The sequence below is a fragment of the Ambystoma mexicanum genome, chromosome 5p (genome assembly GCF_040938575.1).
Source record: "Ambystoma mexicanum isolate Mex_15411 chromosome 5p, UKY_AmexF1_1, whole genome shotgun sequence".
Classification (NCBI taxonomy): domain Eukaryota; kingdom Metazoa; phylum Chordata; class Amphibia; order Caudata; family Ambystomatidae; genus Ambystoma; species Ambystoma mexicanum.
Genome location: NC_090930.1, coordinates 742,351,742 through 742,376,665, shown reverse-complemented (window position 1 = coordinate 742,376,665; position 24,924 = coordinate 742,351,742). Strand labels below are relative to the sequence as shown.

Sequence of the window (24,924 nt, the reverse complement as noted above, 5' to 3'; positions counted from 1 at the left end):
GTCCGGACATTTCGTTGAAAGACATTTCGTCGAAAGACATTTGGTCGACGTAATTTGGTCGAAAGCCAAATGGTCGATTTTTTTATTTATTTATATATATATGTTTTAGGTTGTAGTTTAGGGAAAAAAAGGGGTTTTTAGAAAAAAAGGGGGTTGGCGGGACCCCCCCAAACCCCCCCCAAAAAAAAATGTGAAAATAAAAAACAAAGCAATTCGACCATTTGGTTTTCGACCAAATGGTTTCGACCAATTGTCCTGTCGACAAATTTTTTTCGACGAAATGTCTGGCAACCCAGCTGCCGACTGTTGCTATTGACAGGAGTTCCAGGTGTATAAACTGAGGAGATCACCAGTTCAATTACCTGTGAACGCATTTTGAAGCTCATTCACAACCAGTTCATGCCCGTTCTCTCCATTTTGGCTTTCTGGCTGGCCGAGGGGCCCTTCAGTAATGTTCTTTGCTAACCATTACACCATGGGCCCCTTGCTGGTGCAACCTGACAGAGTTGTAACAGAAATGAGAATCGAGATCTCATGCATCATTTTAACAAACTCATATTCCTAGCCCACGGATATTATGCAAATGTGGAACTGTTTAGTTGGTTGTTGCGCAATAGCAAACTCTTTGCTTTACAGCTCATTTGGATAGGATTCTTCCTCTGGAGGCATAAGATAAAAGAATATTGCATACATTCTCTAAAAGGCTCTTTTTTTGCTGCAATGACGTTCATCATGTCACTAAGTATGTAGGTTCCATGGTGTAATGGTTAGCACTCTGGACTCTGAATCCAGCGATCCGAGTTCAAATCTCGGTGAGACCTTGGGAATTACTGTGTTTGTTTTCCTCTCAGTGTCTTGTTTTAATAGCAATGACGCTGCTGTGTCACCCACTTTCATAGCATTATTCCCTGGGTGCATTTGAAAAAAGAAAGATTTTCCATGGATGACGCTCTTTAGCCACAATGAAACCCACCACTTTCTGTGGTGTGAAAGACCCATGGTGTAATGGTAGCACCCTGGAGGTTGAATCCAATAATTTGCATTCAAATCTCTGTAAGGGTTTACCATCAGTCGAACCTTTCCCTTATCGTTTATTGTGGATGTCTTCTTTGAAGAAAGGTATGATCCAACTAAAGTAAGTACATTCACGAATGGGCCCTTGGTCGGTACAAACAGTATTTATACACCTCAGGCCTTTTGTGAATTAAGAAAAGTGTGTTCTTCGTTCTATTTTTCATCTCAAACTGATACCTTCATTTTACAAACATGTTAAGACTGTTAAGACGCTTGATTAATATCATTGATTCTGAATGTGGTCGCTTTTCATAGGATTAACCCTTTAACAATTTTGAAAGAGAATGGCGATACAATAGAGCTGCTTTTCCCAAAATGGTATTATTAATGTTGTTGCTGCATCTTCAAGAAAAAAGAGAATCCATTGGGTCACAGATTGAGCATGTTTCTTAACATTGAGTTAAGTTTGAAAATTTCAAATCTTTTATGTATGTTTCCGATGCAGATCTGCCCATCGACTCAGAATGACCTCACTGTTCATACATTTAAAAAAAATGCATAAAGGTTAAGGTGCTAGGCACAAAAGTGGATTTTTATGAAAAGTTATGCCAGAGAGTGAGAGCGAAAATGAATACCCTACACCACTAACCTTATGAATATTACTATCTTTGGCCTATAATTTAAGACAACAAGGAGACAAAGTGTGTTAGAGCAAGATAGAGGTTCCACCGAGACTTGAACTCGGATCGCTGGATTCAAAGTCCAAAGTGCTAACCATTACACCATGGAACCCTTGTTGAGCAGAGCTTCATAAGGGCAATGAGAATATAGGGCACAGTCAAGATTTTTACTGACCTATAGTAACCGTTTACTGATATTATATCGAAGCAGCACTGTTGCTGTTGGATGCTGTGCAATCGCAAAGTACTGGCTTCATGTCTCATTTGGATCAAATTCTTCCTCTGGAGTCTAATGATATAGGAATATTACATATTTCCTCTGATGTGCTCTGTTTTTCCAGAATGAAGTGCATCATGCTACTGAATATGTGGGTTCCATGGTGTAATGGTTAGCACTCTGGACTCTGAATCCAGCGATCCGAGTTCAAGTCTCGGTGGGACCTTGGGGCTGCTTCTCTTTTAGAGTTGCCTTTCATTTGCAGATAGATATAACAGCAATAGCTTTGCTTTACAGCCCACTTTGATGGCAGTCTTCTTTGACCAAAGAATATTAATAGTTTCTGGGGATGACTCTCTTTTGCCACAAAGAAACTGCCCACTCTCATATCTCCAAAGCTCCAAGGTATAATGGCTATTAAACTGGCTTTTGATCTCAGCGATTTGCATTGAAAGCCCAGGAGGCCCCTAAAATCAGTTGAATTGTTTCCTGATAATTTAGAGTTTATTTCTTCTTTCGAGAAAGGTGTGATCCAAATAAAGTAAGTACATTTAAACAAGGGCACTTGATCAGTAAATGCACTACTTTCTAGAACTCATAACTCTTGTAAGTTATAAAAAGTTTGCTCTCCATACAGTTTGTCAACTCAAAGAATTACATTTTTTACACATTTAATAAGACCATCAAATTGCTTGAAACATAGGAATGATTGTGAAAGTGAATATGATTCACCAAAATAATTGTATAACATTTTTTAATGTTAATAAAATAGGGCTTTTTCCAATCTTTTCACATCAATGTTGTTTCTGCATGTTCCAGTGAGCAGAGAATCTACTGCACATAGTGTGTACATTTTTCTTTTCATAGAGTTAAGGTTGGACATTATTCATCTGTGGAAAATGTTTCTGAGAGATATCTGGGTGCCCACTCTGATTGACCTTAGGGATTGTACATTAACGATATGTAGTTGCATCACTGTATTGGTATCAGGCACCAAAGTGCATTTAAATGTAATGTCGTGCAGAGAGAGTCGACTGAACTTCTGAATATTAACTCTGTTGAATTGTAATTTGAGAAATTAGAAAATGGAGTGTAAGAGCAAGATAACGGTCCCACCGAGACTTGAACTCGGATCGTTGGATTCAAGGTCCAAAGTGCTAACCATTACACCATGGAACCCTTGCAAGATGCACCTGAGAGCGTTGAATCAGAAATGGCAATATAGAGCACATTTACAATTTTTACAGATTCATATTCCCAATTGACTGATATCATACAAACACAGCGATGTTGTCGATTGACGTTGTGCTATAGCAATCTCTGTGCTTTATAGAGCATGTAGATCAAATTCTTCCTCTTGAGGCATATGATTAAGCAATATTAAATATTGTTTCTGACTGCCTCTGTTTTGGCATAATGAAGTTCAGCATTTGCGGAAGTATTTAGGTTCCATGGTCTAATGGTTAGTAGGCTGGACTCTGAATTTAGTAATCTGACATGTTATAGCTATATTTTGTTTTCCTTTGGGTGTATTGTCATTTTATGCACATAGATTTCCTAGCAGTGGCTGTGATGAATAGTTCAATTTGATAGCAGCTTCCTTTTGAGAATTTGAAAAAAAAAGAATTAAATAGTCTCTCTGGATGACTCTGCTTTGATTTCTATGTGCACATCCCTTTTGCGTTTCAGAGGGATTGACCAACATACACAACAGTGCTTGGAAGACCTCTTCCTCCCTCATGGCATGTAAAGCTAACCTCTCTCCTACCTTGTGTTTTTTTACTTTTTAACTTCCCCTTCCGAGTCATGATCATGTAACTGAATTTACATTTTTAGATTTTAACTGCAGTAGTTGCTTGTTTTTCATTTTTATTTTTTGTGTACGCATACATCCCTTTTTGTGGGGAGGGGGGAGTGATGTCTGTTTACTTATATTAGCTAATATAGGTCATTGTATGTCCGCTTACAATATGTGTCAGGATTTTTTATGTCGTTTCCAATCAATGTCTAATATCAAGTGGTTTGCAGCAGTCATACAAAGGCACGTAACACCCCCAAAACACCTACATAAGTTAGAAATACTCCGGAAGAGTACTCAGTTTATGAAAAGGCGGTGAATCCCAAATAGAACTGTAAATGTAAGCTAGCAAGCAGACCGTGCACCCCTGTTTGGAACTATGACCTGTGTGTTGCCCTCTATTAACAGAACAATGTAACTGCAGCCCATGTCACATAAAATAGAAAGCAGAGATTATGCAAATTAACTCCCAGAAGAGCCTGGTGTCACCCCAAAAGGTGTCATGCTTTTCACACCAAGAAACATCCACACATAGATCCCTGCGAACCTCAAAAACGTACAGGAAACCCTGTCCAGCGCTTTGCTCCCAGAGGAGATAAGGTTGAAAAACCACCCTATGTTAAAAGTGTCCATAATCCATGCCAGCTGCCCTGTCTATAGAACCTGGCCGTTCGTGGCCGTCGGGGCCTAGGGGCATGAGTGGAATGGTTTAACCTGCCTGGGTTCTTGGGCATGGTTTCATCATGCCTCAGTTTACAATGGCACTCTGCCACTTTGTCAGGCTTTAAAGAAGCCTGACTCCTGCAGAGCAAAAGATCTGATTATTTCCTTACATGTTTTGTACGTAAGAATGCGGATGGTGCTCTGAGCCTCCTATGGTGGTTATTAAGCATGGTATACATACCATAGCATGTAACTGTGCCTACAAATGGAACATTTTGTTCATTTATTAGGGAGTTGTGAAAATGGCAAAATCAAATTGCCATTACTGACACAGACCAGCTGCCGCTGTCCGGACATTTCGTTGAAAGACATTTTGTCGAAAGACATTTGGTCGACGTAATTTGGTCGAAAGCCAAATGGTCGATTTTTTTATTTATTTATATATATATTTTTTAGGTTGTAGTTTAGGGAAAAAAAGGGGGGTTGGGGCGACCCCCCCAAACCCCCCCCCAAAAAAAAATGTGAAAATAAAAAACAAAGCAATTCGACCATTTGGTTTTCGACCAAATGGTTTCGACCAATTGTCCTTTCGACAAATTTTTTTCGACGAAATGTCTGGCAACCCAGCTGCCGACTGTTGCTATTGACAGGAGTTCCAGGTGTATAAACTGAGGAGATCACCAGTTCAATTACCTGTGAACGCATTTTGAAGCTCATTCACAACCAGTTCATGCCCGTTCTCTCCATTTTGGCTTTCTGGCTGGCCGAGGGGCCCTTCAGTAATGTTCTTTGCTAACCATTACACCATGGGCCCCTTGCTGGTGCAACCTGACAGAGTTGTAACAGAAATGAGAATCGAGATCTCATGCATCATTTTAACAAACTCATATTCCTAGCCCACGGATATTATGCAAATGTGGAACTGTTTAGTTGGTTGTTGCGCAATAGCAAACTCTTTGCTTTACAGCTCATTTGGATAGGATTCTTCCTCTGGAGGCATAAGATAAAAGAATATTGCATACATTCTCTAAAAGGCTCTTTTTTTGCTGCAATGACGTTCATCATGTCACTAAGTATGTAGGTTCCATGGTGTAATGGTTAGCACTCTGGACTCTGAATCCAGCGATCTGAGTTCAAATCTCGGTGGGACCTTGGGAATTACTGTGTTTGTTTTCCTCTCAGTGTCTTGTTTTAATAGCAATGACGCTGCTGTGTCGCCCCATTTCATAGCATTATTCCCTGGGTGCATTTGAAAAAAGAAAGATTTTCCATGGATGACGCTCTTTAGCCACAATGAAACCCACCACTTTCTGTGGTGTGAAAGACCCATGGTGTAATGGTAGCACCCTGGAGGTTGAATCCAATAATTTGCATTCAAATCTCTGTAAGAGTTTACCATCAGTCGAACCTTTCCCTTATCGTTTATTGTGGATGTCTTCTTTGAAGAAAGGTATGATCCAACTAAAGTAAGTACATTCACGAATGGGCCCTTGGTCGGTACAAACAGTATTTATACACCTCAGGCCTTTTGTGAATTAAGAAAAGTGTGTTCTTCGTTCTATTTTTCATCTCAAACTGATACCTTCATTTTACAAACATGTAAAGACTGTTAAGACGCTTGATTAATATCATTGATTCTGAATGTGGTCGCTTTTCATAGGATTAACCCTTTAACAATTTTGAAAGAGAATGGCGATACAATAGAGCTGCTTTTCCCAAAATGGTATTATTAATGTTGTTGCTGCATCTTCAAGTAAAAAGAGAATCCATTGGGTCACAGATTGAGCATGTTTCTTAACATTGAGTTAAGTTTGAACATTTCAAATCTTTTATGTATGTTTCCGATGCAGATCTGCCCATCGACTCAGAATGACCTCACTGTTCATACATTTAAAAAAAATGCATAAAGGTTAAGGTGCTAGGCACAAAAGTGGATTTTTATGAAAAGTTATGCCAGAGAGTGAGAGCGAAAATGAATACCCTACACCACTAACCTTATGAATATTACTATCTTTGGCCTATAATTTAAGACAACAAGGAGACAAAGTGTGTTAGAGCAAGAGAGAAGTTCCACCGAGACTTGAACTCGGATCGCTGGATTCAAAGTCCAAAGTGCTAACCATTACACCATGGAACCCTTGTTGAGCAGAGCTTCATAAGGGCAATGAGAATATAGGGCACAGTCAAGATTTTTACTGACCTATAGTAACCGTTTACTGATATTATATCGAAGCAGCACTGTTGCTGTTGGATGCTGTGCAATCGCAAAGTATTGGCTTCATGTCTCATTTGGATCAAATTCTTCCTCTGGAGTCTAATGATATAGGAATATTACATATTTTCTCTGATGTGCTCTGTTTTTCCAGAATGAAGTGCATCATGCTACTGAATATGTGGGTTCCATGGTGTAATGGTTAGCACTCTGGACTCTGAATCCAGTGATCCGGGTTCAAGTCTCGGTGGGAACTTGGGGCTGCTTCTCTTTTAGAGTTGCCTTTCATTTGCAGATAGATATAACAGCAATAGCTTTGCTTTACAGCCCACTTTGATGGCAGTCTTCTTTGACCAAAGAATATTAATAGTTTCTGGGGATGACTCTCTTTTGCCACAAAGAAACTGCCCACTCTCATATCTCCAAAGCTCCAAGGTATAATGGCTATTAAACTGGCTTTTGATCTCAGCGATTTGCATTGAAAGCCCAGGAGGTCGCTAAAATCAGTTGAATTGTTTCCTGATAATTTAGAGTTTATTTCTTCTTTCGAGAAAGGTGTGATCCAAATAAAGTAAGTACATTTAAACAAGGGCACTTGATCAGTAAATGCACTACTTTCTAGAACTCATAACTCTTGTAAGTTATAAAAAGTTTGCTCTCCATACAGTTTGTCAACTCAAAGAATTACATTTTTTACACATTTAATAAGACCATCAAATTGCTTGAAACATAGGAATGATTGTGAAAGTGAATATGATTCACCAAAATAATTGTATAACATTTTTTAATGTTAATAAAATAGGGCTTTTTCCAATCTTTTCACATCAATGTTGTTTCTGCATGTTCCAGTGAGCAGAGAATCTACTGCACATAGTGTGTACATTTTTCTTTTCATAGAGTTAAGGTTGGACATTATTCATCTGTGGAAAATGTTTCTGAGAGATATCTGGGTGCCCACTCTGATTGACCTTAGGGATTGTACATTAACGATATGTAGTTGCATCACTGTATTGGTATCAGGCACCAAAGTGCATTTAAATGTAATGTCGTGCAGAGAGAGTCGACTGAACTTCTGAATATTAACTCTGTTGAATTGTAATTTGAGAAATTAGAAAATGGAGTGTAAGAGCAAGATAACGGTCCCACCGAGACTTGAACTCGGATCGTTGGATTCAAAGTCCAAAGTGCTAACCATTACACCATGGAACCCTTGCACGATGCACCTGAGAGCGTTGAATCAGAAATGGCAATATAGAGCACATTTACAATTTTTACAAATTCATATTCCCAATTGACTGATATCATACAAACACAGCGATGTTGTCGATTGACGTTGTGCTATAGCAATCTCTGTGCTTTATAGAGCATGTAGATCAAATTCTTCCTCTTGAGGCATATGATTAAGCAATATTAAATATTGTTTCTGACTGCCTCTGTTTTGGCATAATGAAGTTCAGCATTTGCGGAAGTATTTAGGTTCCATGGTCTAATGGTTAGTAGAATGGACTCTGAATTTAGTAATCTGACATGTTATAGCTATATTTTGTTTTCCTTTGGGTGTATTGTCATTTTATGCACATAGATTTCCTAGCAGTGGCTGTGATGAATAGTTCAATTTGATAGCAGCTTCCTTTTGAGAATTTGAAAAAAAAAGAATTAAATAGTCTCTCTGGATGACTCTGCTTTGATTTCTATGTGCACATCCCTTTTGCGTTTCAGAGGGATTGACCAACATACACAACAGTGCTTGGAAGACCTCTTCCTCCCTCATGGCATGTAAAGCTAACCTCTCTCCTACCTTGTGTTTTTTTACTTTTTAACTTCCCCTTCCGAGTCATGATCATGTAACTGAATTTACATTTTTAGATTTTAACTGCAGTAGTTGCTTGTTTTTCATTTTTATTTTTTGTGTACGCATACATCCCTTTTTGTGGGGAGGGGGGAGTGATGTCTGTTTACTTATATTAGCTAATATAGGTCATTTTATGTCCGCTTACAATATGTGTCAGGATTTTTTATGTCGTTTCCAATCAATGTCTAATATCAAGTGGTTTGCAGCAGTCATACAAAGGCACGTAACACCCCCAAAACACCTACATAAGTTAGAAATACTCCGGAAGAGTACTCAGTTTATGAAAAGGCGGTGAATCCCAAATAGAACTGTAAATGTAAGCTAGCAAGCAGACCGTGCACCCCTGTTTGGAACTATGACCTGTGTGTTGCCCTCTATTAACAGAACAATGTAACTGCAGCCCATGTCACATAAAATAGAAAGTAGAGATTATGCAAATTAACTCCCAGAAGAGCCTGGTGTCACCCCAAAAGGTGTCATGCTTTTCACACCAAGAAACATCCACACATAGATCCCTGCGAACCTCAAAAACGTACAGGAAACCCTGTCCAGCGCTTTGCTCCCAGAGGAGATAAGGTTGAAAAACCACCCTATGTTAAAAGTGTCCATAATCCATGCCAGCTGCCCTGTCTATAGAACCTGGCCGTTCGTGGCCGTCGGGGCCTAGGGGCATGAGTGGAAGGGTTTAACCTGCCTGGGTTCTTGGGCATGGTTTCATCATGCCTCAGTTTACAATGGCACTCTGCCACTTTGTCAGGCTTTAAAGAAGCCTGACTCCTGCAGAGCAAAAGATCTGATTATTTCCTTACATGTTTTGTACGTAAGAATGCGGATGGTGCTCTGAGCCTCCTATGGTGGTTATTAAGCATGGTATACATACCATAGCATGTAACTGTGCCTACAAATGGAACATTTTGTTCATTTATTAGGGAGTTGTGAAAATGGCAAAATCAAATTGCCATTACTGACACAGACCAGCTGCCGCTGTCCGGACATTTCGTTGAAAGACATTTCGTCGAAAGACATTTGGTCGACGTAATTTGGTCGAAAGCCAAATGGTCGATTTTTTTATTTATTTATATATATATGTTTTAGGTTGTAGTTTAGGGAAAAAAAGGGGTTTTTAGAAAAAAAGGGGGTTGGCGGGACCCCCCCAAACCCCCCCCAAAAAAAAATGTGAAAATAAAAAACAAAGCAATTCGACCATTTGGTTTTCGACCAAATGGTTTCGACCAATTGTCCTGTCGACAAATTTTTTTCGACGAAATGTCTGGCAACCCAGCTGCCGACTGTTGCTATTGACAGGAGTTCCAGGTGTATAAACTGAGGAGATCACCAGTTCAATTACCTGTGAACGCATTTTGAAGCTCATTCACAACCAGTTCATGCCCGTTCTCTCCATTTTGGCTTTCTGGCTGGCCGAGGGGCCCTTCAGTAATGTTCTTTGCTAACCATTACACCATGGGCCCCTTGCTGGTGCAACCTGACAGAGTTGTAACAGAAATGAGAATCGAGATCTCATGCATCATTTTAACAAACTCATATTCCTAGCCCACGGATATTATGCAAATGTGGAACTGTTTAGTTGGTTGTTGCGCAATAGCAAACTCTTTGCTTTACAGCTCATTTGGATAGGATTCTTCCTCTGGAGGCATAAGATAAAAGAATATTGCATACATTCTCTAAAAGGCTCTTTTTTTGCTGCAATGACGTTCATCATGTCACTAAGTATGTAGGTTCCATGGTGTAATGGTTAGCACTCTGGACTCTGAATCCAGCGATCCGAGTTCAAATCTCGGTGAGACCTTGGGAATTACTGTGTTTGTTTTCCTCTCAGTGTCTTGTTTTAATAGCAATGACGCTGCTGTGTCACCCACTTTCATAGCATTATTCCCTGGGTGCATTTGAAAAAAGAAAGATTTTCCATGGATGACGCTCTTTAGCCACAATGAAACCCACCACTTTCTGTGGTGTGAAAGACCCATGGTGTAATGGTAGCACCCTGGAGGTTGAATCCAATAATTTGCATTCAAATCTCTGTAAGGGTTTACCATCAGTCGAACCTTTCCCTTATCGTTTATTGTGGATGTCTTCTTTGAAGAAAGGTATGATCCAACTAAAGTAAGTACATTCACGAATGGGCCCTTGGTCGGTACAAACAGTATTTATACACCTCAGGCCTTTTGTGAATTAAGAAAAGTGTGTTCTTCGTTCTATTTTTCATCTCAAACTGATACCTTCATTTTACAAACATGTTAAGACTGTTAAGACGCTTGATTAATATCATTGATTCTGAATGTGGTCGCTTTTCATAGGATTAACCCTTTAACAATTTTGAAAGAGAATGGCGATACAATAGAGCTGCTTTTCCCAAAATGGTATTATTAATGTTGTTGCTGCATCTTCAAGAAAAAAGAGAATCCATTGGGTCACAGATTGAGCATGTTTCTTAACATTGAGTTAAGTTTGAAAATTTCAAATCTTTTATGTATGTTTCCGATGCAGATCTGCCCATCGACTCAGAATGACCTCACTGTTCATACATTTAAAAAAAATGCATAAAGGTTAAGGTGCTAGGCACAAAAGTGGATTTTTATGAAAAGTTATGCCAGAGAGTGAGAGCGAAAATGAATACCCTACACCACTAACCTTATGAATATTACTATCTTTGGCCTATAATTTAAGACAACAAGGAGACAAAGTGTGTTAGAGCAAGATAGAGGTTCCACCGAGACTTGAACTCGGATCGCTGGATTCAAAGTCCAAAGTGCTAACCATTACACCATGGAACCCTTGTTGAGCAGAGCTTCATAAGGGCAATGAGAATATAGGGCACAGTCAAGATTTTTACTGACCTATAGTAACCGTTTACTGATATTATATCGAAGCAGCACTGTTGCTGTTGGATGCTGTGCAATCGCAAAGTACTGGCTTCATGTCTCATTTGGATCAAATTCTTCCTCTGGAGTCTAATGATATAGGAATATTACATATTTCCTCTGATGTGCTCTGTTTTTCCAGAATGAAGTGCATCATGCTACTGAATATGTGGGTTCCATGGTGTAATGGTTAGCACTCTGGACTCTGAATCCAGCGATCCGAGTTCAAGTCTCGGTGGGACCTTGGGGCTGCTTCTCTTTTAGAGTTGCCTTTCATTTGCAGATAGATATAACAGCAATAGCTTTGCTTTACAGCCCACTTTGATGGCAGTCTTCTTTGACCAAAGAATATTAATAGTTTCTGGGGATGACTCTCTTTTGCCACAAAGAAACTGCCCACTCTCATATCTCCAAAGCTCCAAGGTATAATGGCTATTAAACTGGCTTTTGATCTCAGCGATTTGCATTGAAAGCCCAGGAGGCCCCTAAAATCAGTTGAATTGTTTCCTGATAATTTAGAGTTTATTTCTTCTTTCGAGAAAGGTGTGATCCAAATAAAGTAAGTACATTTAAACAAGGGCACTTGATCAGTAAATGCACTACTTTCTAGAACTCATAACTCTTGTAAGTTATAAAAAGTTTGCTCTCCATACAGTTTGTCAACTCAAAGAATTACATTTTTTACACATTTAATAAGACCATCAAATTGCTTGAAACATAGGAATGATTGTGAAAGTGAATATGATTCACCAAAATAATTGTATAACATTTTTTAATGTTAATAAAATAGGGCTTTTTCCAATCTTTTCACATCAATGTTGTTTCTGCATGTTCCAGTGAGCAGAGAATCTACTGCACATAGTGTGTACATTTTTCTTTTCATAGAGTTAAGGTTGGACATTATTCATCTGTGGAAAATGTTTCTGAGAGATATCTGGGTGCCCACTCTGATTGACCTTAGGGATTGTACATTAACGATATGTAGTTGCATCACTGTATTGGTATCAGGCACCAAAGTGCATTTAAATGTAATGTCGTGCAGAGAGAGTCGACTGAACTTCTGAATATTAACTCTGTTGAATTGTAATTTGAGAAATTAGAAAATGGAGTGTAAGAGCAAGATAACGGTCCCACCGAGACTTGAACTCGGATCGTTGGATTCAAGGTCCAAAGTGCTAACCATTACACCATGGAACCCTTGCAAGATGCACCTGAGAGCGTTGAATCAGAAATGGCAATATAGAGCACATTTACAATTTTTACAGATTCATATTCCCAATTGACTGATATCATACAAACACAGCGATGTTGTCGATTGACGTTGTGCTATAGCAATCTCTGTGCTTTATAGAGCATGTAGATCAAATTCTTCCTCTTGAGGCATATGATTAAGCAATATTAAATATTGTTTCTGACTGCCTCTGTTTTGGCATAATGAAGTTCAGCATTTGCGGAAGTATTTAGGTTCCATGGTCTAATGGTTAGTAGGCTGGACTCTGAATTTAGTAATCTGACATGTTATAGCTATATTTTGTTTTCCTTTGGGTGTATTGTCATTTTATGCACATAGATTTCCTAGCAGTGGCTGTGATGAATAGTTCAATTTGATAGCAGCTTCCTTTTGAGAATTTGAAAAAAAAAGAATTAAATAGTCTCTCTGGATGACTCTGCTTTGATTTCTATGTGCACATCCCTTTTGCGTTTCAGAGGGATTGACCAACATACACAACAGTGCTTGGAAGACCTCTTCCTCCCTCATGGCATGTAAAGCTAACCTCTCTCCTACCTTGTGTTTTTTTACTTTTTAACTTCCCCTTCCGAGTCATGATCATGTAACTGAATTTACATTTTTAGATTTTAACTGCAGTAGTTGCTTGTTTTTCATTTTTATTTTTTGTGTACGCATACATCCCTTTTTGTGGGGAGGGGGGAGTGATGTCTGTTTACTTATATTAGCTAATATAGGTCATTGTATGTCCGCTTACAATATGTGTCAGGATTTTTTATGTCGTTTCCAATCAATGTCTAATATCAAGTGGTTTGCAGCAGTCATACAAAGGCACGTAACACCCCCAAAACACCTACATAAGTTAGAAATACTCCGGAAGAGTACTCAGTTTATGAAAAGGCGGTGAATCCCAAATAGAACTGTAAATGTAAGCTAGCAAGCAGACCGTGCACCCCTGTTTGGAACTATGACCTGTGTGTTGCCCTCTATTAACAGAACAATGTAACTGCAGCCCATGTCACATAAAATAGAAAGCAGAGATTATGCAAATTAACTCCCAGAAGAGCCTGGTGTCACCCCAAAAGGTGTCATGCTTTTCACACCAAGAAACATCCACACATAGATCCCTGCGAACCTCAAAAACGTACAGGAAACCCTGTCCAGCGCTTTGCTCCCAGAGGAGATAAGGTTGAAAAACCACCCTATGTTAAAAGTGTCCATAATCCATGCCAGCTGCCCTGTCTATAGAACCTGGCCGTTCGTGGCCGTCGGGGCCTAGGGGCATGAGTGGAATGGTTTAACCTGCCTGGGTTCTTGGGCATGGTTTCATCATGCCTCAGTTTACAATGGCACTCTGCCACTTTGTCAGGCTTTAAAGAAGCCTGACTCCTGCAGAGCAAAAGATCTGATTATTTCCTTACATGTTTTGTACGTAAGAATGCGGATGGTGCTCTGAGCCTCCTATGGTGGTTATTAAGCATGGTATACATACCATAGCATGTAACTGTGCCTACAAATGGAACATTTTGTTCATTTATTAGGGAGTTGTGAAAATGGCAAAATCAAATTGCCATTACTGACACAGACCAGCTGCCGCTGTCCGGACATTTCGTTGAAAGACATTTTGTCGAAAGACATTTGGTCGACGTAATTTGTTCGAAAGCCAAATGGTCGATTTTTTTATTTATTTATATATATATTTTTTAGGTTGTAGTTTAGGGAAAAAAAGGGGGGTTGGGGCGACCCCCCCAAACCCCCCCCCCAAAAAAAAATGTGAAAATAAAAAACAAAGCAATTCGACCATTTGGTTTTCGACCAAATGGTTTCGACCAATTGTCCTTTCGACAAATTTTTTTCGACGAAATGTCTGGCAACCCAGCTGCCGACTGTTGCTATTGACAGGAGTTCCAGGTGTATAAACTGAGGAGATCACCAGTTCAATTACCTGTGAACGCATTTTGAAGCTCATTCACAACCAGTTCATGCCCGTTCTCTCCATTTTGGCTTTCTGGCTGGCCGAGGGGCCCTTCAGTAATGTTCTTTGCTAACCATTACACCATGGGCCCCTTGCTGGTGCAACCTGACAGAGTTGTAACAGAAATGAGAATCGAGATCTCATGCATCATTTTAACAAACTCATATTCCTAGCCCACGGATATTATGCAAATGTGGAACTGTTTAGTTGGTTGTTGCGCAATAGCAAACTCTTTGCTTTACAGCTCATTTGGATAGGATTCTTCCTCTGGAGGCATAAGATAAAAGAATATTGCATACATTCTCTAAAAGGCTCTTTTTTTGCTGCAATGACGTTCATCATGTCACTAAGTATGTAGGTTCCATGGTGTAATGGTTAGCACTCTGGACTCTGAATCCAGCGATCTGAGTTCAAATCTCGGTGGGACCTTGGGAATTACTGTGTTTGTTTTCCTCTCAGTGTCTTGTTTTAATAGCAATGACGCTGCTGTGTCGCCCCATTTCATAGCATTATTCCCTGGGTGCATTTGAAAAAAGAAAGATTTTCCATGGATGACGCTCTTTAGCCACAATGAAACCCACCACTTTCTGTGGTGTGAAAGACCCATGGTGTAATGGTAGCACCCTGGAGGTTGAATCCAATAATTTGCATTCAAATCTCTGTAAGAGTTTACCATCAGTCGAACCTTTCCCTTATCGTTTATTGTGGATGTCTTCTTTGAAGAAAGGTATGATCCAACTAAAGTAAGTACATTCACGAATGGGCCCTTGGTCGGTACAAACAGTATTTATACACCTCAGGCCTTTTGTGAATTAAGAAAAGTGTGTTCTTCGTTCTATTTTTCATCTCAAACTGATACCTTCATTTTACAAACATGTAAAGACTGTTAAGACGCTTGATTAATATCATTGATTCTGAATGTGGTCGCTTTTCATAGGATTAACCCTTTAACAATTTTGAAAGAGAATGGCGATACAATAGAGCTGCTTTTCCCAAAATGGTATTATTAATGTTGTTGCTGCATCTTCAAGTAAAAAGAGAATCCATTGGGTCACAGATTGAGCATGTTTCTTAACATTGAGTTAAGTTTGAACATTTCAAATCTTTTATGTATGTTTCCGATGCAGATCTGCCCATCGACTCAGAATGACCTCACTGTTCATACATTTAAAAAAAATGCATAAAGGTTAAGGTGCTAGGCACAAAAGTGGATTTTTATGAAAAGTTATGCCAGAGAGTGAGAGCGAAAATGAATACCCTACACCACTAACCTTATGAATATTACTATCTTTGGCCTATAATTTAAGACAACAAGGAGACAAAGTGTGTTAGAGCAAGAGAGAAGTTCCACCGAGACTTGAACTCGGATCGCTGGATTCAAAGTCCAAAGTGCTAACCATTACACCATGGAACCCTTGTTGAGCAGAGCTTCATAAGGGCAATGAGAATATAGGGCACAGTCAAGATTTTTACTGACCTATAGTAACCGTTTACTGATATTATATCGAAGCAGCACTGTTGCTGTTGGATGCTGTGCAATCGCAAAGTATTGGCTTCATGTCTCATTTGGATCAAATTCTTCCTCTGGAGTCTAATGATATAGGAATATTACATATTTTCTCTGATGTGCTCTGTTTTTCCAGAATGAAGTGCATCATGCTACTGAATATGTGGGTTCCATGGTGTAATGGTTAGCACTCTGGACTCTGAATCCAGTGATCCGGGTTCAAGTCTCGGTGGGACCTTGGGGCTGCTTCTCTTTTAGAGTTGCCTTTCATTTGCAGATAGATATAACAGCAATAGCTTTGCTTTACAGCCCACTTTGATGGCAGTCTTCTTTGACCAAAGAATATTAATAGTTTCTGGGGATGACTCTCTTTTGCCACAAAGAAACTGCCCACTCTCATATCTCCAAAGCTCCAAGGTATAATGGCTATTAAACTGGCTTTTGATCTCAGCGATTTGCATTGAAAGCCCAGGAGGCCCCTAAAATCAGTTGAATTGTTTCCTGATAATTTAGAGTTTATTTCTTCTTTCGAGAAAGGTGTGATCCAAATAAAGTAAGTACATTTAAACAAGGGCACTTGATCAGTAAATGCACTACTTTCTAGAACTCATAACTCTTGTAAGTTATAAAAAGTTTGCTCTCCATACAGTTTGTCAACTCAAAGAATTACATTTTTTACACATTTAATAAGACCATCAAATTGCTTGAAACATAGGAATGATTGTGAAAGTGAATATGATTCACCAAAATAATTGTATAACATTTTTTAATGTTAATAAAATAGGGCTTTTTCCAATCTTTTCACATCAATGTTGTTTCTGCATGTTCCAGTGAGCAGAGAATCTACTGCACATAGTGTGTACATTTTTCTTTTCATAGAGTTAAGGTTGGACATTATTCATCGGTGGAAAATGTTTCTGAGAGATATCTGGGTGCCCACTCTGATTGACCTTAGGGATTGTACATTAACGATATGTAGTTGCATCACTGTATTGGTATCAGGCACCAAAGTGCATTTAAATGTAATGTCGTGCAGAGAGAGTCGACTGAACTTCTGAATATTAACTCTGTTGAATTGTAATTTGAGAAATTAGAAAATGGAGTGTAAGAGCAAGATAACGGTCCCACCGAGACTTGAACTCGGATCGTTGGATTCAAAGTCCAAAGTGCTAACCATTACACCATGGAACCCTTGCAAGATGCACCTGAGAGCGTTGAATCAGAAATGGCAATATAGAGCACATTTACAATTTTTACAGATTCATAGTCCCAATTGACTGATATCATACAAACACAGCGATGTTGTCGATTGACGTTGTGCTATAGCAATCTCTGTGCTTTATAGAGCATGTAGATCAAATTCTTCCTCTTGAGGCATATGATTAAGCAATATTAAATATTGTTTCTGACTGCCTCTGTTTTGGCATAATGAAGTTCAGCATTTGCGGAAGTATTTAGGTTCCATGGTCTAATGGTTAGTAGGCTGGACTCTGAATTTAGTAATCTGACATGTTATAGCTATATTTTGTTTTCCTTTGGGTGTATTGTCATTTTATGCACATAGATTTCCTAGCAGTGGCTGTGATGAATAGTTCAATTTGATAGCAGCTTCCTTTTGAGAATTTGAAAAAAAAAGAATTAAATAGTCTCTCTGGATGACTCTGCTTTGATTTCTATGTGCACATCCCTTTTGCGTTTCAGAGGGATTGACCAACATACACAACAGTGCTTGGAAGACCTCTTCCTCCCTCTTGGCATGTAAAGCTAACCTCTCTCCTACCGTGTGTTTTTTTACTTTTTAACTTCCCCTTCCGAGTCATGATCATGTAACTGAATTTACATTTTTAGATTTTAACTGCAGTAGTTGCTTGTTTTTCATTTTTATTTTTTGTGTACGCATACATCCCTTTTTGTGGGGAGGAGGGAGTGATGTCTGTTTACTTATATTAGCTAATATAGGTCATTTTATGTCCGCTTACAATATGTGTCAGGATTTTTTATGTCGTTTCCAATCAATGTCTAATATCAAGTGGTTTGCAGCAGTCATACAAAGGCACGTAACACCCCCAAAACACCTACATAAGTTAGAAATACTCCGGAAGAGTACTCAGTTTATGAAAAGGCGGTGAATCCCAAATAGAACTGTAAATGTAAGCTAGCAAGCAGACCGTGCACCCCTGTTTGGAACTATGACCTGTGTGTTGCCCTCTATTAACAGAACAATGTAACTGCAGCCCATGTCACATAAAATAGAAAGTAGAGATTATGCAAATTAACTCCCAGAAGAGCCTGGTGTCACCCCAAAAGGTGTCATGCTTTTCACACCAAGAAACATCCACACATAGATCCCTGCGAACCTCAAAAACGTACAGGAAACCCTGTCCAGCGCTTTGCTCCCAGAGGAGATAAGGTTGAAAAACCACCCTATGTTAAAAGTGTCCATAATCCATGCCAGCTGCCATGTCTATAGAACCTGGCCGTTCGTGGCCGTTGGGGCCTAGGGGCATGAGTGGAAGGGTTTAACCTGCCTGGGTTCTTGGGCATGGTTTCATCATGCCTCAGTTTACAATGGCACTCTGCCACTTTGTCAGGCTTTAAAGAAGCCTGACTCCTGCAGAGCAAAAGATCTGATTATTTCCTTACATGTTTTGTACGTAAGAATGCGGATGGTGCTCTGAGCCTCCTATGGTGGTTATTAAGCATGGTATACATACCATAGCATGTAACTGTGCCTACAAATGAAACATTTTGTTCATTTATTAGGGAGTTGTGAAAATGGCAAAATCAAATTGCCATTACTGACACAGACCAGCTGCCGCTGTCCGGACATTTAGTCGAAAGACTTTTCGTCGAAAGACATTTGGTCGACGTAATTTGGTCGAAAGCCAAATGGTCGATTTTTTTATTTATTTATATATATATTTTTTAGGTTGTAGTTTAGGGAAAAAAAGGGGTTTTTAGAAAAAAAGGGGGTTGGCGGACCCCCCAAACCCCCCCCCAAAAAAAATGTGAAAATAAAAAACAAAGCAATTCGACCATTTGGTTTTCGACCAAATGGTTTCGACCAATTGTCCTGTCGACAAATTTTTTTCGACGAAATGTCTGGCAACCCAGCTGCCGACTGTTGCTATTGACAGGAGTTCCAGGTGTATAAACTGAGGAGATCACCAGTTCAATTACCTGTGAACGCATTTTGAAGCTCATTCACAACCAGTTCATGCCCGTTCTCTCCATTTTGGCTTTCTGGCTGGCCGAGGGGCCCTTCAGTAATGTTCTTTGCTAACCATTACACCATGGGCCCCTTGCTGGTGCAACCTGACAGAGTTGTAACAGAAATGAGAATCGAGATCTCATGCATCATTTTAACAAACTCATATTCCTAGCCCACGGATATTATGCAAATGTGGAACTGTTTAGTTGGTTGTTGCGCAATAGCAAACTCTTTGCTTTACAGCTCATTTGGATAGGATTCTTCCTCTGGAGGCATAAGATAAAAGAATATTGCATACATGCTCTAAAAGGCTCTTTTTTTGCTGCAATGACGTTCATCATGTCACTAAGTATGTAGGTTCCATGGTGTAATGGTTAGCACTCTGGACTCTGAATCCAGCGATCCGAGTTCAAATCTCGGTGGGACCTTGGGAATTACTGTGTTTGTTTTCCTCTCAGTGTCTTGTTTTAATAGCAATGACGCTGCTGTGTCGCCCACTTTCATAGCATTATTCCATGGGTGCATTTGAAAAAAGAAAGATTTTCCATGGATGACGCTCTTTAGCCACAATGAAACCCACCACTTTCTGTGGTGTGAAAGACCCATGGTGTAATGGTAGCACCCTGGTGGTTGAATCCAATAATTTGCATTCAAATCTCTGTAAGAGTTTACCATCAGTCGAACCTTTCCCTTATCGTTTATTGTGGATGTCTTCTTTGAAGAAAGGTATGATCCAACTAAAGTAAGTACATTCACGAATGGGCCCTTGGTCGGTACAAACAGTATTTATACACCTCAGGCCTTTTGTGAATTAAGAAAAGTGTGTTCTTCGTTCTATTTTTCATCTCAAACTGATACCTTCATTTTACAAAAATGTAAAGACTGTTAAGACACTTGATTAATATCATTGATTCTGAATGTGGTCGCTTTTCATAGGATTAACCCTTTAACAATTTTGAAAGAGAATGGCGATACAATAGAGCTGCTTTTCCCAAAATGGTATTATTAATGTTGTTGCTGCATCTTCAAGTAAAAAGAGAATCCATTGGGTCACAGATTGAGCATGTTTCTTAACATTGAGTTAAGTTTGAAAATTTCAAATCTTTTATGTATGTTTCCGATGCAGATCTGCCCATCGACTCAGAATGACCTCACTGTTCATACATTTAAAAAAAATGCATAAAGGTTAAGGTGCTAGGCACAAAAGTGGATTTTTATGAAAAGTTATGCCAGAGAGTGAGAGCGAAAATGAATACCCTACACCACTAACCTTATGAATATTACTATCTTTGGCCTATAATTTAAGACAACAAGGAGACAAAGTGTGTTAGAGCAAGAGAGAGGTTCCACCGAGACTTGAACTCGGATCGCTGGATTCAAAGTCCAAAGTGCTAACCATTACACCATGGAACCCTTGTTAAGCAGAGCTTCATAAGGGCAATGAGAATATAGGGCACAGTCAAGATTTTTACTGACCTATAGTAACCGTTTACTGATATTATATCGAAGCAGCACTGTTGCTGTTGGATGCTGTGCAATCGCAAAGTATTGGCTTCATGTCTCATTTGGATCAAATTCTTCCTCTGGAGTCTAATGATATAGGAATATTACATATTTTCTCTGATGTGCTCTGTTTTTCCAGAATTAAGTGCATCATGCTACTGAATATGTGGGTTCCATGGTGTAATGGTTAGCACTCTGGACTCTGAATCCAGCGATCCGAGTTCAAGTCTCGGTGGGACCTTGGGGCTGCTTCTCTTTTAGAGTTGCCTTTCATTTGCAGATAGATATAACAGCAATAGCTTTGCTTTACAGCCCACTTTGATGGCAGTCTTCTTTGACCAAAGAATATTAATAGTTTCTGGGGATGACTCTCTTTTGCCACAAAGAAACTGCCCACTCTCATATCGCCAAAGCTCCAAGGTATAATGGCTATTAAACTGGCTTTTGATCTCAGCGATTTGCATTGAAAGCCCAGGAGGCCCCTAAAATCAGTTGAATTGTTTCCTGATAATTTAGAGTTTATTTCTTCTTTCGAGAAAGGTGTGATCCAAATAAAGTAAGTACATTTAAACAAGGGCACTTGATCAGTAAATGCACTACTTTCTAGAACTCATAACTCTTGTAAGTTATAAAAAGTTTGCTCTCCATACAGTTTGTCAACTCAAAGAATTACATTTTTTACACATTTAATAAGACCATCAAATTGCTTGAAACATAGGAATGATTGTGAAAGTGAATATGATTCACCAAAATAATTGTATAACATTTTTTAATGTTAATAAAATAGGGCTTTTTCCAATCTTTTCACATCAATGTTGTTTCTGCATGTTCCAGTGAGCAGGGAATCTACTGCACATAGTGTGTACATTTTTCTTTTCATAGAGTTAAGATTGGACATTATTCATCTGTGGAAAATGTTTCTGAGAGATATCTGGGTGCCCACTCTGATTGACCTTAGGGATTGTACATTAACGATATGTAGTTGCATCACTGTATTGGTATCAGGCACCAAAGTGCATTTAAATGTAATGTCGTGCAGAGAGAGTCGACTGAACTTCTGAATATTAACTCTGTTGAATTGTAATTTGAGAAATTAGAAAATGGAGTGTAAGAGCAAGATAACGGTCCCACCGAGACTTGAACTCGGATCGTTGGATTCAAAGTCCAAAGTGCTAACCATTACACCATGGAACCCTTGCAAGATGCACCTGAGAGCGTTGAATCAGAAATGGCAATATAGAGCACATTTACAATTTTTACAGATTCATAGTCCCAATTGACTGATATCATACAAACACAGCGATGTTGTCGATTGACGTTGTGCTATAGCAATCTCTGTGCTTTATAGAGCATGTAGATCAAATTCTTCCTCTTGAGGCATATGATTAAGCAATATTAAATATTGTTTCTGACTGCCTCTGTTTTGGCATAATGAAGTTCAGCATTTGCGGAAGTATTTAGGTTCCATGGTCTAATGGTTAGTAGGCTGGACTCTGAATTTAGTAATCTGACATGTTATAGCTATATTTTGTTTTCCTTTGGGTGTATTGTCATTTTATGCACATAGATTTCCTAGCAGTGGCTGTGATGAATAGTTCAATTTGATAGCAGCTTCCTTTTGAGAATTTGAAAAAAAAGAATTAAATAGTCTCTCTGGATGACTCTGCTTTGATTTCTATGTGCACATCCCTTTTGCGTTTCAGAGGGATTGACCAACATACACAACAGTGCTTGGAAGACCTCTTCCTCCCTCATGGCATGTAAAGCTAACCTCTCTCCTACCGTGTGTTTTTTTACTTTTTAACTTCCCCTTCCGAGTCATGATCATGTAACTGAATTTACATTTTTAGATTTTAACTGCAGTAGTTGCTTGTTTTTCATTTTTATTTTTTGTGTACGCATACATCCCTTTTTGTGGGGAGGGGGGAGTGATGTCTGTTTACTTATATTAGCTAATATAGGTCATTTTATGTCCGCTTACAATATGTGTCAGGATTTTTTATGTCGTTTCCAATCAATGTCTAATATCAAGTTGTTTGCAGCAGTCATACAAAGGCACGTAACACCCCCAAAACACCTACATAAGTTAGAAATACTCCAGAAGAGTACTCAGTTTATGAAAAGGCGGTGAATCCCAAATAGAACTGTAAATGTAAGCTAGCAAGCAGACCGTGCACCCCTGTTTGGAACTATGACCTGTGTGTTGCCCTCTATTAACAGAACAATGTAACTGCAGCCCATGTCACATAAAATAGAAAGTAGAGATTATGCAAATTAACTCCCAGAAGAGCCTGGTGTCACCCCAAAAGGTGTCATGCTTTTCACACCAAGAAACATCCACACATAGATCCCTGCGAACCTCAAAAACGTACAGGAAACCCTGTCCAGCGCTTTGCTCCCAGAGGAGATAAGGTTGAAAAACCACCCTATGTTAAAAGTGTCCATAATCCATGCCAGCTGCCCTGTCTATAGAACCTGGCCGTTCGTGGCCGTTGGGGCCTAGGGGCATGAGTGGAAGGGTTTAACCTGCCTGGGTTCTTGGGCATGGTTTCATCATGCCTCAGTTTACAATGGCACTCTGCCACTTTGTCAGGCTTTAAAGAAGCCTGACTCCTGCAGAGCAAAAGATCTGATTATTTCCTTACATGTTTTGTACGTAAGAATGCGGATGGTGCTCTGAGCCTCCTATGGTGGTTATTAAGCATGGTATACATACCATAGCATGTAACTGTGCCTACAAATGAAACATTTTGTTCATTTATTAGGGAGTTGTGAAAATGGCAAAATCAAATTGCCATTACTGACACAGACCAGCTGCCGCTGTCCGGACATTTCGTCGAAAGACTTTTCGTCGAAAGACATTTGGTCGACGTAATTTGGTCGAAAGCCAAATGGTCGATTTTTTTATTTATTTATATATATATTTTTTAGGTTGTAGTTTAGGGAAAAAAAGGGGTTTTTAGAAAAAAAGGGGGTTGGCGGACCCCCCAAACCCCCCCCCAAAAAAAATGTGAAAATAAAAAACAAAGCAATTCGACCATTTGGTTTTCGACCAAATGGTTTCGACCAATTGTCCTGTCGACAAATTTTTTTCGACGAAATGTCTGGCAACCCAGCTGCCGACTGTTGCTATTGACAGGAGTTCCAGGTGTATAAACTGAGGAGATCACCAGTTCAATTACCTGTGAACGCATTTTGAAGCTCATTCACAACCAGTTCATGCCCGTTCTCTCCATTTTGGCTTTCTGGCTGGCCGAGGGGCCCTTCAGTAATGTTCTTTGCTAACCATTACACCATGAGCCCCTTGCTGGTGCAACCTGACAGAGTTGTAACAGAAATGAGAATCGAGATCTCATGCATCATTTTAACAAACTCATATTCCTAGCCCACGGATATTATGCAAATGTGGAACTGTTTAGTTGGTTGTTGCGCAATAGCAAACTCTTTGCTTTACAGCTCATTTGGATAGGATTCTTCCTCTGGAGGCATAAGATAAAAGAATATTGCATACATTCTCTAAAAGGCTCTTTTTTTGCTGCAATGACGTTCATCATGTCACTAAGTATGTAGGTTCCATGGTGTAATGGTTAGCACGCTGGACTCTGAATCCAGCGATCCGAGTTTAAATCTCGGTGGGACCTTGGGAATTACTGTGTTTGTTTTCCTCTCAGTGTCTTGTTTTAATAGCAATGACGCTGCTGTGTCGCCCACTTTCATAGCATTATTCCCTGGGTGCATTTGAAAAAAGAAAGATTTTCCATGGATGACGCTCTTTAGCCACAATGAAACCCACCACTTTCTGTGGTGTGAAAGACCCATGGTGTAATGGTAGCACCCTGGAGGTTGAATCCAATAATTTGCATTCAAATCTCTGTAAGAGTTTACCATCAGTCGAACCTTTCCCTTATCGTTTATTGTGGATGTCTTCTTTGAAGAAAGGTATGATCCAACTAAAGTAAGTACATTCACGAATGGGCCCTTGGTCGGTACAAACAGTATTTATACACCTCAGGCCTTTTGTGAATTAAGAAAAGTGTGTTCTTCGTTCTATTTTTCATCTCAAACTGATACCTTCATTTTACAAAAATGTAAAGACTGTTAAGACGCTTGATTAATATCATTGATTCTGAATGTGGTCGCTTTCCATAGGATTAACCCTTTAACAATTTTGAAAGAGAATGGCGA

At 39.3% G+C, this 24,924-nt stretch overlaps 21 non-coding genes across 21 annotated transcripts; 11 read left to right on the top strand and 10 right to left on the bottom strand.

Annotated features, from left to right (window-relative positions):
* Positions 1-749: 749 nt before the first annotated feature.
* Positions 750-821, top strand: TRNAQ-CUG (transfer RNA glutamine (anticodon CUG)). Its single transcript has one exon. It is a non-coding gene; the product is annotated as a tRNA-Gln (tRNA).
* Positions 822-1,734: 913 nt separating this feature from the next.
* Positions 1,735-1,806, bottom strand: TRNAQ-UUG (transfer RNA glutamine (anticodon UUG)). Its single transcript has one exon. It is a non-coding gene; the product is annotated as a tRNA-Gln (tRNA).
* Positions 1,807-2,065: 259 nt separating this feature from the next.
* TRNAQ-CUG (transfer RNA glutamine (anticodon CUG)) lies at positions 2,066-2,137 on the top strand. Its single transcript has one exon. It is a non-coding gene; the product is annotated as a tRNA-Gln (tRNA).
* An 881-nt stretch (positions 2,138-3,018) lies between these two features.
* Positions 3,019-3,090, bottom strand: TRNAQ-UUG (transfer RNA glutamine (anticodon UUG)). The gene has a single exon. It is a non-coding gene; the product is annotated as a tRNA-Gln (tRNA).
* Positions 3,091-5,452: 2,362 nt separating this feature from the next.
* On the top strand, positions 5,453-5,524 carry TRNAQ-CUG (transfer RNA glutamine (anticodon CUG)). The gene has a single exon. It is a non-coding gene; the product is annotated as a tRNA-Gln (tRNA).
* Positions 5,525-6,437: 913 nt separating this feature from the next.
* On the bottom strand, positions 6,438-6,509 carry TRNAQ-UUG (transfer RNA glutamine (anticodon UUG)). Its single transcript has one exon. It is a non-coding gene; the product is annotated as a tRNA-Gln (tRNA).
* A 259-nt stretch (positions 6,510-6,768) lies between these two features.
* Positions 6,769-6,840, top strand: TRNAQ-CUG (transfer RNA glutamine (anticodon CUG)). The gene has a single exon. It is a non-coding gene; the product is annotated as a tRNA-Gln (tRNA).
* Positions 6,841-7,721: 881 nt separating this feature from the next.
* TRNAQ-UUG (transfer RNA glutamine (anticodon UUG)) lies at positions 7,722-7,793 on the bottom strand. Its single transcript has one exon. It is a non-coding gene; the product is annotated as a tRNA-Gln (tRNA).
* A 2,378-nt stretch (positions 7,794-10,171) lies between these two features.
* On the top strand, positions 10,172-10,243 carry TRNAQ-CUG (transfer RNA glutamine (anticodon CUG)). Its single transcript has one exon. It is a non-coding gene; the product is annotated as a tRNA-Gln (tRNA).
* A 913-nt stretch (positions 10,244-11,156) lies between these two features.
* Positions 11,157-11,228, bottom strand: TRNAQ-UUG (transfer RNA glutamine (anticodon UUG)). Its single transcript has one exon. It is a non-coding gene; the product is annotated as a tRNA-Gln (tRNA).
* A 259-nt stretch (positions 11,229-11,487) lies between these two features.
* On the top strand, positions 11,488-11,559 carry TRNAQ-CUG (transfer RNA glutamine (anticodon CUG)). Its single transcript has one exon. It is a non-coding gene; the product is annotated as a tRNA-Gln (tRNA).
* Positions 11,560-12,440: 881 nt separating this feature from the next.
* TRNAQ-UUG (transfer RNA glutamine (anticodon UUG)) lies at positions 12,441-12,512 on the bottom strand. The gene has a single exon. It is a non-coding gene; the product is annotated as a tRNA-Gln (tRNA).
* A 2,363-nt stretch (positions 12,513-14,875) lies between these two features.
* Positions 14,876-14,947, top strand: TRNAQ-CUG (transfer RNA glutamine (anticodon CUG)). The gene has a single exon. It is a non-coding gene; the product is annotated as a tRNA-Gln (tRNA).
* A 913-nt stretch (positions 14,948-15,860) lies between these two features.
* TRNAQ-UUG (transfer RNA glutamine (anticodon UUG)) lies at positions 15,861-15,932 on the bottom strand. The gene has a single exon. It is a non-coding gene; the product is annotated as a tRNA-Gln (tRNA).
* A 259-nt stretch (positions 15,933-16,191) lies between these two features.
* On the top strand, positions 16,192-16,263 carry TRNAQ-CUG (transfer RNA glutamine (anticodon CUG)). Its single transcript has one exon. It is a non-coding gene; the product is annotated as a tRNA-Gln (tRNA).
* An 881-nt stretch (positions 16,264-17,144) lies between these two features.
* TRNAQ-UUG (transfer RNA glutamine (anticodon UUG)) lies at positions 17,145-17,216 on the bottom strand. The gene has a single exon. It is a non-coding gene; the product is annotated as a tRNA-Gln (tRNA).
* Positions 17,217-19,592: 2,376 nt separating this feature from the next.
* Positions 19,593-19,664, top strand: TRNAQ-CUG (transfer RNA glutamine (anticodon CUG)). Its single transcript has one exon. It is a non-coding gene; the product is annotated as a tRNA-Gln (tRNA).
* Positions 19,665-20,577: 913 nt separating this feature from the next.
* Positions 20,578-20,649, bottom strand: TRNAQ-UUG (transfer RNA glutamine (anticodon UUG)). Its single transcript has one exon. It is a non-coding gene; the product is annotated as a tRNA-Gln (tRNA).
* Positions 20,650-20,908: 259 nt separating this feature from the next.
* TRNAQ-CUG (transfer RNA glutamine (anticodon CUG)) lies at positions 20,909-20,980 on the top strand. The gene has a single exon. It is a non-coding gene; the product is annotated as a tRNA-Gln (tRNA).
* Positions 20,981-21,861: 881 nt separating this feature from the next.
* On the bottom strand, positions 21,862-21,933 carry TRNAQ-UUG (transfer RNA glutamine (anticodon UUG)). Its single transcript has one exon. It is a non-coding gene; the product is annotated as a tRNA-Gln (tRNA).
* A 2,375-nt stretch (positions 21,934-24,308) lies between these two features.
* TRNAQ-CUG (transfer RNA glutamine (anticodon CUG)) lies at positions 24,309-24,380 on the top strand. Its single transcript has one exon. It is a non-coding gene; the product is annotated as a tRNA-Gln (tRNA).
* Positions 24,381-24,924: the final 544 nt, after the last annotated feature.